Source organism: Mixophyes fleayi, chromosome 4 (genome assembly GCF_038048845.1).
Source record: "Mixophyes fleayi isolate aMixFle1 chromosome 4, aMixFle1.hap1, whole genome shotgun sequence".
NCBI classification, from domain to species: domain Eukaryota; kingdom Metazoa; phylum Chordata; class Amphibia; order Anura; family Limnodynastidae; genus Mixophyes; species Mixophyes fleayi.
Window position 1 is genome coordinate 26,108,688 of NC_134405.1, and position 13,372 is coordinate 26,122,059.

General features: G+C 42.7%; 1 protein-coding gene across 2 annotated transcripts in view; it reads right to left on the reverse strand.

Moving 5' to 3' along the window:
- Nucleotides 1-7,630, reverse strand: part of LOC142149715 (lysophosphatidic acid receptor 4-like) — a 32,195-nt gene extending 24,565 nt beyond the window's left edge. Inside the window, exon 1 of one of the 2 annotated variants that reach the window (XM_075205023.1) lies at nt 7,596-7,630. The gene's annotated coding sequence lies outside the window, so the exon portion shown is untranslated. Of the gene's footprint in view, nt 1-1,994; nt 2,247-7,595 lie in introns of those variants that run through there. The other variant, XM_075205022.1, reaches the window with a different exon arrangement.
- Between the last annotated feature and the right edge of the window lie 5,742 nt (nt 7,631-13,372).

Genomic DNA, 13,372 nt, shown 5'->3' on the forward strand with positions numbered 1-13,372 from the left:
AGAGGATTTTACATCCTAAGATCTGATGTAATATGTCAGACGTTGTAGTGCCACTAGCAGCTATGTAAAAAGATGTTAAGCCCTCTAGGCTGATTTATGTGCAGGCTTTATAAAGCAGTCTGGATTGATTAAAGGGGCAGGAGTCTGGATTACCACCTACCAGGGTATGTGTGTAAATCTGGATAAAAGGAGGACTGTTTGACCATGTAATGTATTATTATTCCATCTGTAACTCTTAAAAGATCACTAGTACCACAAACTAGTTTAACTGTCCTTATTAGGACACTTGAGCTAATGAAACATCACTGTTTCAAGATCCTGCTTTGACGCCTACTTACCTGCGCAAATTCCTGTGACCTACAGATTAGACCAATCTGTTATCCGGCTGTTCTGAGGTTGCCCAACAATCCAGTACCAACGCTCTGACCGTTACTTGCAGCTCTGGCCAGTATGATAGGACAGGGGGAACCCCTCCACAGCAACTCTGATCTGAAGGCCAGAGGTCAGGTGTACCAGGCCATGTGCCCAGCAAGCGGGTACCCTAGCAGCGAGAGTTCCCCTGAAGGAAGCGTTCCTAGGAAGGTGAACAAGCCTAGTGGTGGCAGCAGGTCCCTCCTACTGCGGTTAGAGTGGCACAATTTGGGATAAAGAAAGGGGACAGTGGCAAGGCAAGGCCAGCCGGTCCCCACCCACAACGGACAGGGTGGCACAGGAGGTCCATCCTGTCACAGTTATTATTCAACCAAAATAACCAGCAATGCGTCCTGAATTATAACTTCAGTACCTTTCTATATAACTGACATCACTAGCAACGTGTCCTGCATTATAACTTCAATATCTTCCAATCTTAACAACATCACTAGCAATGTGTCCTGCATTTTAAATTCAACATCATCCTATCCAAACCACATGGCTAGTAATATGTCCTGTATTATAACTTTAATACTTTTCTATCCAACCCACATCACTAGAAATGTGTCCTGCATTATAACTTCAATTCCTCCCTATACAAACCGCATAACTAGCAACCACAAAGATGTGCTAATATGCCATATTTAGGCTTATAGGGTGGACAGGACACAGAGGAAAGTTTACGGCTGTTTTGAGTAGTTTATAGTTACATTCTAAATAAATATTTAGCTGGAATAAGTCAATTCCCAGCATGCCTCTGCTTTGTGTGTATTTTATTGTTACATCATTGCTGTCTATTTCTAAGGTGTCACGCTACTCCAAAATACCCGGGCAGTGGGGTAAACAGAGCATGTCCAGCATCGTACACATTATATCCTCTTATTCCATAGTGTGTATCAGTGCGGAAGAAGTCTTTATGGGCAAGAGAAATATATATATTTTTATGGTAATAGTTGTTTTTTTATGTTCTCATAGAGGCAGAAGTAACAAGATAGTGACCGTTATATTCTAACATTGATGAATGATGCTATTCTGCACAGTATATGCACTCGCATAACAGCAGCTCTCATAGACATCACAGTACCAGCTCTCTGACAAAGTAGTATATATATTATCATCTATCTGACATAGCTGTATTTAGAACTGAGGAATGGACTAAGCCCGAGGGAGATTAAAAGCTGAGGCTGGTGACGCCTATGTGCAGGTTATAAAGGGGGCAGGATCAACGGGATAGACTATAAAGGGACAAGATCATCATCATTTATTTATATAGCGCCACTAATTCTGCAGCGCTATACAGAGAACTCACATCAGTGCCTGCCCCATTGGAGCTTACAGTCTAAATTCCCTAACACACACACGCAGACACAGACTAGGGTCAATTTGTTAGTAGCCAATTGACCTACTAGTATGTTTTTGGAGTGTGGGAGGAAACCGGAGCACCTGGAGGAAACCCGTGCAAACACGGGGAGAACATACAAACTCCTCACAGATGAGGCTATGGTTGGGAATTGAACTCATGACCCCAGTGCTGTTAGGCAGAAGTGCTAACCACTGAGCCACCGTGCTGGAGTCATACAGACCTCTTAGGATCCAGAGAAGCAGCCATCCCACCCAGTCCCGGCTGCTGGATCAGGTGTTCTCGTTGCCCGAGTTATGGAATTAACTCGAGTGTGTGTGATTGGAGGTGCACGAGTTCTTGTAACTGGTGCGGGTGTGCTGGTCTAGACCCGGAGGTATGATGGGCCACTTGATGTGCGGGCCGTGGTATCTCTCTGACATAACATAGCAGTATATACAGTACCAGCTCTGACATGACATAGCAGTATATACAGTACCATCTCTCTGACATGACATAGCAGTATATACAGTACCAGCTCTCTGACATGACATAGCAGTATATACAGTACCAGCTCTCTGACATGACATAGCAGTATATACAGTACCAGCTCTCTGACATGACATAGCAGTATATACAGTACCAGCTCTCTGACATGACATAGCAGTATATACAGTACCAGCTCTGACATAACATAGCAGTATATAAAGTACCAGCTCTCTGACATAACATAGCAGTATATACAGTACCAGCTCTCTGACATAACATAGCAGTATATATAGTACCAGCTCTGACATGACATAGCAGTATATACAGTACCAGCTCTCTGACATGACATAGCAGTATATACAGTACCAGCTCTGACATGACATAGCAGTATATACAGTACCAGCTCTCTGACATGACATAGCAGTACATACAGTACCAGCTCTGACATGACATAGCAGTATATACAGTACCAGCTCTCTGACATGACATAGCAGTATATACAGTACCAGCTCTCTGACATGACGTAGCAGTATATACAGTACCAGCTCTGACATAGCAGTATATACAGTACCAGCTCTGACATGACATAGCAGTATATACAGTACCAGCTCTCTGACATAACATAGCAGTATATACAGTACCAGCTCTCTGACATGACATAGCAGTATATACAGTACCAGCTCTCTGACATGACATAGCAGTATATACAGTACCAGCTCTCTGACATGACATAGCAGTATATACAGTACCAGCTCTCTGACATGACATAGCAGTATATACATTACCAGCTCTCTGACATGACATAGCAGTATATACAGTACCAGCTCTCTGACATAGCAGTATATACAGTACCAGCTCTCTGACATGACATAGCAGTATATACAGTACCAGCTCTCTGAAATAACATAGCAGTATATACAGTACCAGCTCTCTGACATGACATAGCAGTATATACAGTACCAGCTCTCTGACATAACATAGCAGTATATACAGTACCAGCTCTCTGACATAACATAGCAGTATATACAGTACCAGCTCTCTGACATGACATAGCAGTATATACAGTACCAGCTCTCTGACATGACATAGCAGTATATACAGTACCAGCTCTCTGACATGACGTAGCAGTATATACAGTACCAGCTCTCTGACATGACATAGCAGTATATACAGTACCAGCTCTCTGACATAACATAGCAGTATATACAGTACCAGCTCTCTGACATGACATAGCAGTATATACTAGGGATGTGCACCGGCCCCTTTTGGTGTCTCGTGTTTTGTGTTTTGGGTTCGGATTTGCTTGATGTTTTGGGTTTGGATTTGTTTCGCAAAACACCTGTCGAAAGGTTTTGGTTCGGATTTAAGGTTTTGGATTCGGATTTATTTTGAAAAAAGCATAAAAAGTTCCAAAATCAAGTTTTTGGGCTTATTTTCACTCCTACGCTATTATTAACCTCAATAACATTCAATAGCAATCATTTCCACTAATTTCCAGTCTATTCTGAACACCCTCACACCTCACAATATTGTTTTTAGTCCAAAACGTTTCACAGAGGTAGCTTTCTGGACTGCATAGTGGAGTGGTCCCGGTACCCAATTTGGTACCGGGGCCACAATATATCACCCTCAACTGGTCTGAATTCCACCAAAAAAGTATCTGGACTGCGTAGTGGAGTGGTCCCCACAATATAATAAAAAAACCCTCAACTGGTCTGAATTCCACCAAAATAGTATCTGGACTGTGTAGTGGAGTGGTCCCCACAATATAATAAAAAAAAAACAATTGTTCTGAATTCCACCAAACAAGTATCTGGACTGCGTAGTGGAGTGGCCCCGGTACCCAATTTGGTACCGGGGCCACAATATAATAATAAAACCCTCAACTGGTCTGAATTCCAGTGCACAGATGGCGGACACCCGATGGACGTCTAAAACCAACATAGCAGTTAAGGGCGCAGTTCCTCTTTTTTGTGACTGCACAAACAATTAACGTAGTAATAGAAATGACAGTTTTGGTTTTTTTTAAATAGAGAAAGAAAGAAGGTAGTAATAGAAATGGCAGTTATTCGAATCCCCAGGAGAGTCTAAGTGGGGTGAGCCACAGAGAGATTATTTCCCTCAGTTTCTCTAACAGGTTGTCAGTGTTGTGCCTCTTCTTAAAACCTGTAAAACATAACTACACACACTCGGCAAAGCTTTTACAAATTATCTGCGGCACAGGAGAGTACCACTGGACTGGAGTTATACAGCAGTACCACTGGACTTATACTGCAGAATCAGTGAAATTTGTAATATGGCAGTAACAACAATGGACTTATACTGCTGAATCAGTGAACTTTGAAATATTGCAGTACCAATGGACTTATACTGCAGAATGAGTGAACCTTGTAATATTGCAGTACCAATGGACTTATACTGCAGAATGAGTGAACCTTGTAATATTGCAGTACCACTGGACTTATACTGCAGAATGAGTGAACTTTGTAATATTGCAGTACCAATGGACTTATACTGCAGAATGAGTGAACCTTGTAATATTGCAGTACCACTGGACTTATACTGCAGAATGAGTGAACTTTGTAATATTGCAGTACCAATGGACTTATACTGCAGAATGAGTGAACTTTGTAATATAGCAGTACCAATGGACTTATACTGCAGAATGTGTGAACTTTGTAATATGGCAGTACCAATGGACTTATACTGCAGAATGAGTGAACCTTGTAATATTGCAGTACCACTGGACTTATACTGCAGAATGAGTGAACTTTGTAATATTGCAGTACCACTGGACTTATACTGCAGAATGAGTGAACTTTGTAATATTGCAGTACCACTGGACTTATACTGCAGAATGAGTGAACTTTGTAATATTGCAGTACCAATGGACTTATACTGCAGAATGTGTGAACTTTGTAATATGGCAGTACCAATGGACTTATACTGCAGAATGTGTGAACTTTGTAATATTGCAGTACCAATGGACTTATACTGCAGAATGAGTGAACTTTGTAGTATTGCAGTACCACTGGACTTATACTGCAGAATTAGTGAACTTTGTAATATTGCAGTACCAATGGACTTATACTGCAGAATGAGTGAACTTTGTAATATAGCAGTACCAATGGACTTATACTGCAAAATCAGTGAACTTTGTAATATAGCAGTACCAATGGACTTATACTGCAAAATCAGTGAACTTTGTAATATTGCAGTACCACTAGACTTATACTGCTGAATCAGTGAACTTTGTAATATAGCAGTACCAATGGACTTATACTGCAGGATTGTTTTGGGATATATTTTTTTTTTTTTATATAATTACTTTTTTTGTAATTTTTTTTATAACTTTTTTTGAAATTTTTTATAATTTGGGAATAATGGGGAAATAACAATGCCCTTAGAAGGACAAAGCACAGGACACAGCACCACTGGACTGAACAGGACACAGCACAGGACCCAGCAGCACCACTGAACTCAGAAGGACAGAGCACAGGACACAGCACCACTGGACTGAACAGGACACAGCACAGGACCCAGCAGCACCACTGAACTCAGAAGGACAGAGCACAGGACACAGCACCACTGGACTGAACAGGACACAGCACAGGACCCAGCAGCACCACTGAACTCAGAAGGACAGAGCACAGGACACAGCAACACTGGACTGAGCAGAACACAGAGCACAGCACAGCACAGAACTGAACAGCACGAGATATAGCAGGACAGAGGACCACCTAACACACCCTCCCTCTATCCTGATCAATGCCCGAGTGAAGATGGCGGCGACTAGCAGGGAATTTATAGGATCCGAGTATCGCGAGATCTGACAGCGGGATTATGACTCAGAGCCTCGGTTTCAGTTTTGCAATTGGTGGGAATACCCGGATCTGTCTCGGATCCGGCTCGGATCCGCAACGTTCGGGTGGGCTCTGATTTCAGAAATCCGAGTGCGCTCATCTCTAGTATATACAGTACCAGCTCTCTGACATGACATAGCAGTATATACAGTACCAGCTGTCTGACATGACATAGCAGTATATACAGTACCAGCTCTGACATGACATAGCAGTATATACAGTACCAGCTCTCTGACATGACATAGCAGTATATACAGTACCAGCTCTCTGACATGACATAGCAGTATATACAGTACCAGCTCTCTGACATGACATAGCAGTATATACAGTACCAGCTCTCTGACATGACATAGCAGTATATACATTACCAGCTCTCTGACATGACATAGCAGTATATACAGTACCAGCTCTATGACATAATATAGCAGTATATACAGTACCAGCTCTCTGACATGACATAGCAGTATATACAGTACCAGCTCTCTGACATGACATAGCAGTATATACAGTACCAGCTCTCTGACATGACATAGCAGTATATACAGTACCAGCTCTGACATGACATAGCAGTATATACAGTACCAGCTCTGACATAACATAGCAGTATATACAGTACCAGCTCTCTGACATGACATAGCAGTATATACAGTACCAGCTCTCTGACATAACATAGCAGTATATACAGTACCAACTCTCTGACATGACATAGCAGTATATACAGTACCAGCTCTCTGACATAACATAGCAGTATATACAGTACCAGCTCTCTGACATAGCAGTATATATAGTACCAGCTCTCTGACATAACATAGCAGTATATACAGTATCAGCTCTCTGACATAGCAGTATATACAGTACAAGTTCTCTGATGTGACATAGCAGTATATACAGTACCAGCTCTCTGACATAGCAGTATATACAGTACCAGCTCTTTGACATGAGATAGCAGTATATACAGTACCAGCTCTCTGACATAACATAGCAGTATATGCAGTACCAGCTCTCTGACATGACATAGCAGTATATACAGTACCAGCTCTCTGATATAACATAGCAGTATATACAGTACCAGCTCTCTGACATAGCAGTATATACAGTACAAGTTCTCTGATGTGACATAGCAGTATATACAGTACCAGCTCTCTGACATAACAGTATATACAGTACCAGCTCTTTGACATGACATAGCAGTATATACAGTACCAGCTCTCTGACATAACATAGCAGTATATACAGTACCAGCTCTCTGACATAACATAGCAGTATATACATTACCAGCTCTCTGACATAACATAGCAGTATATACAGTACCAGCTCTCTGACATAGCAGTATATACAGTACAAGTTCTCTGATGTGACATAGCAGTATATACAGTACCAGCTCTCTGAGATAGCAGTATATACAGTACCAGCTCTCTGACATGACATTGCAGTATATACAGTACCAGCACAATAAGCAGGTCTACAAACCACAGCATAGAGACATTACTCACCAGCCAGATCATGTAACTGTCAGTGGAATGCATCAAGTGTAGAAATGCAAATGTTTCAGAACTTCCTGCCGTACACAGTGTCATATCTACCCGTAGTGTATGGTCTTGTTACACATACACACTTATTTTTTGTGTCTGTAAAATCTAAATGTATTACATGTGCCTGCAATATCTACATACATACATGTTCATGTAACATTTCCAAAGGTATTGCATGTTCCTGCAAATTTTACACCTGTTATACTTGATTGTGACATCACTACACATTTTATATGTCTGCGTAATATCTACACATGTATGTCCCTGTAGCATTTACACCATCTGAACTTTTCCACGACCAGTGCTTTGCTCTATATCTGGGTTGAGTCTTATCTGAACACAGCTTTAAAGGCAAGTAATGCCCAAGAAATAGCAGCTAATGGATGACACAGTGGGAGGGGAACTACGATAATAGTTTGGTCTAGAGATGCTCAGGATTGATTTTCGGAAAATAGAGCCCACCCGAACATAGCCGATCTGAGTACCGAGCCGAGCCAGCTCAGTACTTTTGCGCGCCCTCGGAACTGAAAACGAGGCAAAACGTCATCGTCACATCATCGGATCTCAAAAGTTTTGGTTCTTTAAATACCACCTTCGCCAGAGATCCGGCGCCATTTCACAGAAAGACACAAAAGGGGTAGCAGGATTGTTGCCAGTCTCCAGTGCAGTTGAGCAGCGTCATAGCTAAAACAGAGAAAGGAGGGGTGGCAGTGTGGGGGTCTCTACCCCGCATACCTACCAGGGCGGTTTCCCTGGTCTACACTGAAGGTACTCACCCGATCCCGAGGGACAGCTATGGAAGGTGTTGCTTCCTCCGGCTGTAGTTAACCCACCACCGTACTTCGGGTCGATCGCTCCCCTTCCTCCTGCAGACAAGACAAAAGAGAGAGAGTTCTCTAGCAAGGGAGGGGGAAGGGGCCGTCCGGGGCTACGACCAGGAATGGAGACACTTGCTCGATTCCGCCTGCCGTCACCCTATCTTACTCTGGCCTGGACATGGGGGCTGCGAGTATTTGGGACAGAGAACGTTCTCACCCAAACTCTCTACTCACCAATAGTGAGGGCCACCCAGCAGTTTAGGTGACAGGGCTACACTTGCCAGCAAAGCACCGCCGGGTATGGCGGTTCCCACCTGGAACTGTCAGTAACACTGCCGGAACTCAGGTGAACCATGTCCTACCCCATGGTACAATGTCTGCACTGGAACCGTCAGGCTAACCTGCCGCAACTCAGAAACTGGCACCCAAATGAAACCGCGGGTAACATCCCGGAATTTAAAAGGGCAGTGCTGCAATGCCAGCGGGGAGCCCAACCACTGTTATGGGTGAAATTCATCACATTCCCTGTTTTGTTCACACAATCAACTTGGTGGTACAGAGATTTTTGAAAAATGACAGGAACATGCAGGAGATGCTATCTGTGGCCCGACAAATTTCTGGACATTTTCGGCATGCTGCAACAGCATGTAGGAAATTGCAGCAGCAGCAGGAACAATTTATTTTGCCCTGCCACCAACTGAAGCAAGAGGCGTTAAAGTGGAATTCCACACTTTATATGCTTCTGAGGATGGAGGAACAACGTAAAGCCATCCACACTTAATCCACAAGCCATGACATTGGGAAAGGAGGGGGAATGTATTTTAGTCCAGCGCAGTGGAGAATACTTTCCGTGTTGTGCAAGGTGCTGAAACCATTCAAAGTAGTCACCTGTGAAGTGAGTTCAGACACCGCTAGTTTGAGACAAGCGATTCCCTTAATTAGACTTTTGGAAAAGCACCTTGAAAAATGAAGGAGGAGATAAAACAATGAAGTTACGCTAAGTATGTCGGACTTGTAGATGAAGCACTTTAATCACTTCGCCAGGATTGAAGAGTTATCAAGTTCTTTAAATCGGATCAATACATTTTGGCGACTATGCTTGATCCTAGGTTTAAGAGCTATGTATTCTCTTTCTTTCTAACTGTTCCAGATCTCAAGAGATGCAATGAGCTCCATCAAGCTAACAGCTCAAGTGGTACATGACACGACTACTCATCCTCCCTCAGTTTCTTAGGCTACTGCTGCTAGGAAAAAACTTGCAGATGAGTCAGCACAACATTTTGACATTTGGTCTGGTCTAAAGGAATTTGCCAAAAATCGTGACAGGTCTGTTGTTAAATTAAATGCAAATTCCACAAGGGAGGCCGTTACTTGCAATTACATCAAAGTACAGAGACTTCTGTAATGGTGGTTTCCATCGGGGATGAATTAGTATTGAGTGAGGATGATGTACACACTGATGAGGGTGAGGATGATGACAGTGTAGATTGCAGGAGCTAAGAGAAGGAAGCTAGCTGATGCTGCAATGCTTTTAATATTTTGGGTAAAATGGCATCTTGGCAATTTTATGTTTTTCTACAGTAAAGTTTCACCTTTATTAAATATGTGTCTTTTTCTTTAAAAAGGTAAAAGCTTTTTTTCTACATCTGTGTTTTTTACATTTATGTTACAGAGACTTCTGTAATGGTGGATTCCAGCGGGGATGAATTAATATTGTGTTATAATGATGTACACACTAATGACCATGAGGATGAGGCTAAAGATTATGACAACAACATATTGCCACTGTAGAGTTCATTGATAGCACTGTTAGCTTAGGTGCCTTAAGCCCATTGTTAGCTTGTTTTGTGGGGCTGTGTGCCAATGTTACCTACATGTGCTATAAACTGTCTTGTGTTTTGCAATACTTAGCTTTCCCAAGACACCCATTGATGATGCAGATGACTCAGAACAACATTTTGACATCTGGTCTGGTCTACTCTAAAAGAATTGACCCAAATTTGTGACACCGCTGCTGTAACGTCACCTGATCCTACTAGCAACATCCACAGAATGGTGGAGGATTATTATTATTATTTTTTTATGGTATAAAGAAAACAGATTTATTAACAAAGAACAACGTTGCTTTCAGAAGTAATGTAAGCATGGATGTCTAAATAGACGTGTATATGTATTACTCAAACCTTCCACTTTGCTGCTGTTTTATCAGTATTGCACAAAGTGTTTGTAATCTGCACTTTAGGTCAAAGGTACTAGCTATATTTTAATTTTTGGGGGATTGGGTCCGATTCGAAGCTCGTTGATGCCCTTGCTTTTTGCTGTGAATGTCAATGGCTCTTTTTAGTGTATTGTCTGGAACAAGATCAGATATACTCATGTCAGAGTGATCCCAGCCAATGTTTGGACAACTGGCAGAATTACCCTTCTGAAGTTTGTTTTCAATCATCCTTTCAATTGCTACTCTCTCATATGTGTGACCACATACTTTGTTTTTCACTGGGTTCACCATCTCCAACTGTGTTAGAGGCAGTTCCGGACTGAAGCTTGAAGGGCCCACAGGGGGAAAACAGTGGTAGAGGCCAACCAGAGGGGGTATGGCCAGCCACTAGAGAATCCTAACTAAACCACTAGAGGGGGTGTGGTAAGCCCACGAAGGACAGCCAGCACCATAGTGTAGTATATAAAGAATGAAGTGTATATATAAAGAGTACACAGTCTTGACCTGCCCCTTAGATTGGGTAGAACTGTCACTAAAAATCGGAATTGTCCCACTAGAATCAGAACATTTGATAGACTATCCTGCTCTCTCCTGCCTGTTCTTGTCACTTTCACCACCTGTGGCTGTTGGTTTCTTTAGTTGTGGCTTGTCTGGATCCTGGAATGTTGGGGACCCTATTTGGGAAAAAATGGGTACATTTAGAAAATTCCAACCAGCCCCAGCGTTAAATCAATAAGACCCACGATTAATACTTAGGCTGTCAGCTCTGTCTATTTAAAGCACCTGCTTCTCTACCAAGTTGCTAGTTCTTCAGGTCTACTCTCCTGTTAAGATGTCCTGGCCCCTGGCTCCTGTTTGCTGCCTGTTCTCTGAGTCTCCAGCACATCTACCCGCAGATCAACACTACCAGTCTCCAGTATAACCTGCATAATTGCCTGCTGTTCCTTACTCTCAGTACATTGGCTCTGTTGTTGCCCTGGGAAACTGCCTCTTAGTCTCTCAGTCATTGAGCTACTTCTCATCCGTGGCATCTTCAGTTGTTATCTTGGTTCTCAATACAGTCTCGCTCATCACCCCATAAGAGGGCTGCGACCTGCGGTCACCATCACCATTAGATTCCGCGCCTGTCGGGAGGTAATATCACGTGAGTTGGCTGTACGGGCAGTCCTCTGACCCTAACTCAATGACACCCTCCAACCAACCCCAACATTAAAGTAATAGTATTCCCATTTAATAAATAAACCTATTTCCCTCGATTAATAGTCCCCGAACCACCCCTTGTTAAATTAATAGTTCCGACTATTAAATTAAATTGCACCACCATCACTCCACAAACAAACAAGCACCACCTACCTCTCACATACACAACATTACAAACCTCATTGTGCCATCACACACACATTAAATTGCCACAAGCCCATTGTGCCATCACACACAATCTACATTGCCACAAGCCCCCTGTGGCCACACACACACACACACACTACATTGCCACAAGCCCCCTGTGCCATCACACACACACTACATTGTCACATGCCATCACACAGACTACTTTGCCAAAATCCACCTGTGCCATCACATACACACACACACACTACATTGCCACAAGACCCCTGTGCCATCACACACACACACATTACATTGCCACAAGCCCCCTTGTGCCATCACACACACACACACACACACACACTACATTGCACAAGCCCCCTGTGCCATCACCAGGGCCGGACTGGGACTAAAAATCAGCCCTGGCATTTAAAGCACACAGGCCCATGTGTTGTGGGCCCCATGCACTATATTGTTGCACACTGATGCTGGCGCAGTGCACGTAGCTGGTGCAGTAAAACATGATGTAGTATGAGTGTGTGTGTGTGTGGGGTATTCATTTCTCCTAATGACCCTCAACATTACATTGTTAGCACCCCAATTACATCAATAAATACCATGACAATACATTATTAGTACCCAAATTACAGCAATAAATAACCCCCCACACACACTCATACTACATCAATCACCCCCACATTACAGCAACCGGCATCACCCCCACATTACAGCAACCGGCATCACCCCCCACATTACAGCGTCCAGCATGACCCCCCACATTACAGCATCCAGCATCACCCCCCACATTACAGCGTCCAGCATGACCCCCCACATTACAGCATCCGGCATCAACTCCCACATTATAGCAATACCCTCTCCTACTTATTAGCAATACTAAGCCCCAAACACACTACAACATTGCCACCACCACGCCACCCCATATTACAGCAATACCACCAATTATACAGACGCCACTGTAGGAAACAATGTTTTGCTTTTTTCAAATCTCCCACAAAATAGCAACAACGAACAGAATACTTACACACATATAGGTAACAGGTACCCTTTTCCCTCAATTAAATAGTAATGGCAGAATTTTCATGAATCATTCCACATGAAATAAAACTAACATATATCTATAAAAAACATAACTATTGAATGATCAGTTGAACCCACACGGCCGTATTAAAAGTATTTCCATCTGCAGCAAAATGTCACAGAAAAATATTTTTGTTTTACTACAGTAATTGGATATGCGTCTTTTCTATTCATTTTAAATAACACAGTATATAAATTAAGGGGGATAGAGGAGGTGGGTGAGAAATAATTGGATGTGATCCATCAGTTTGATTAGATAGGAAACATTTAGATTATTT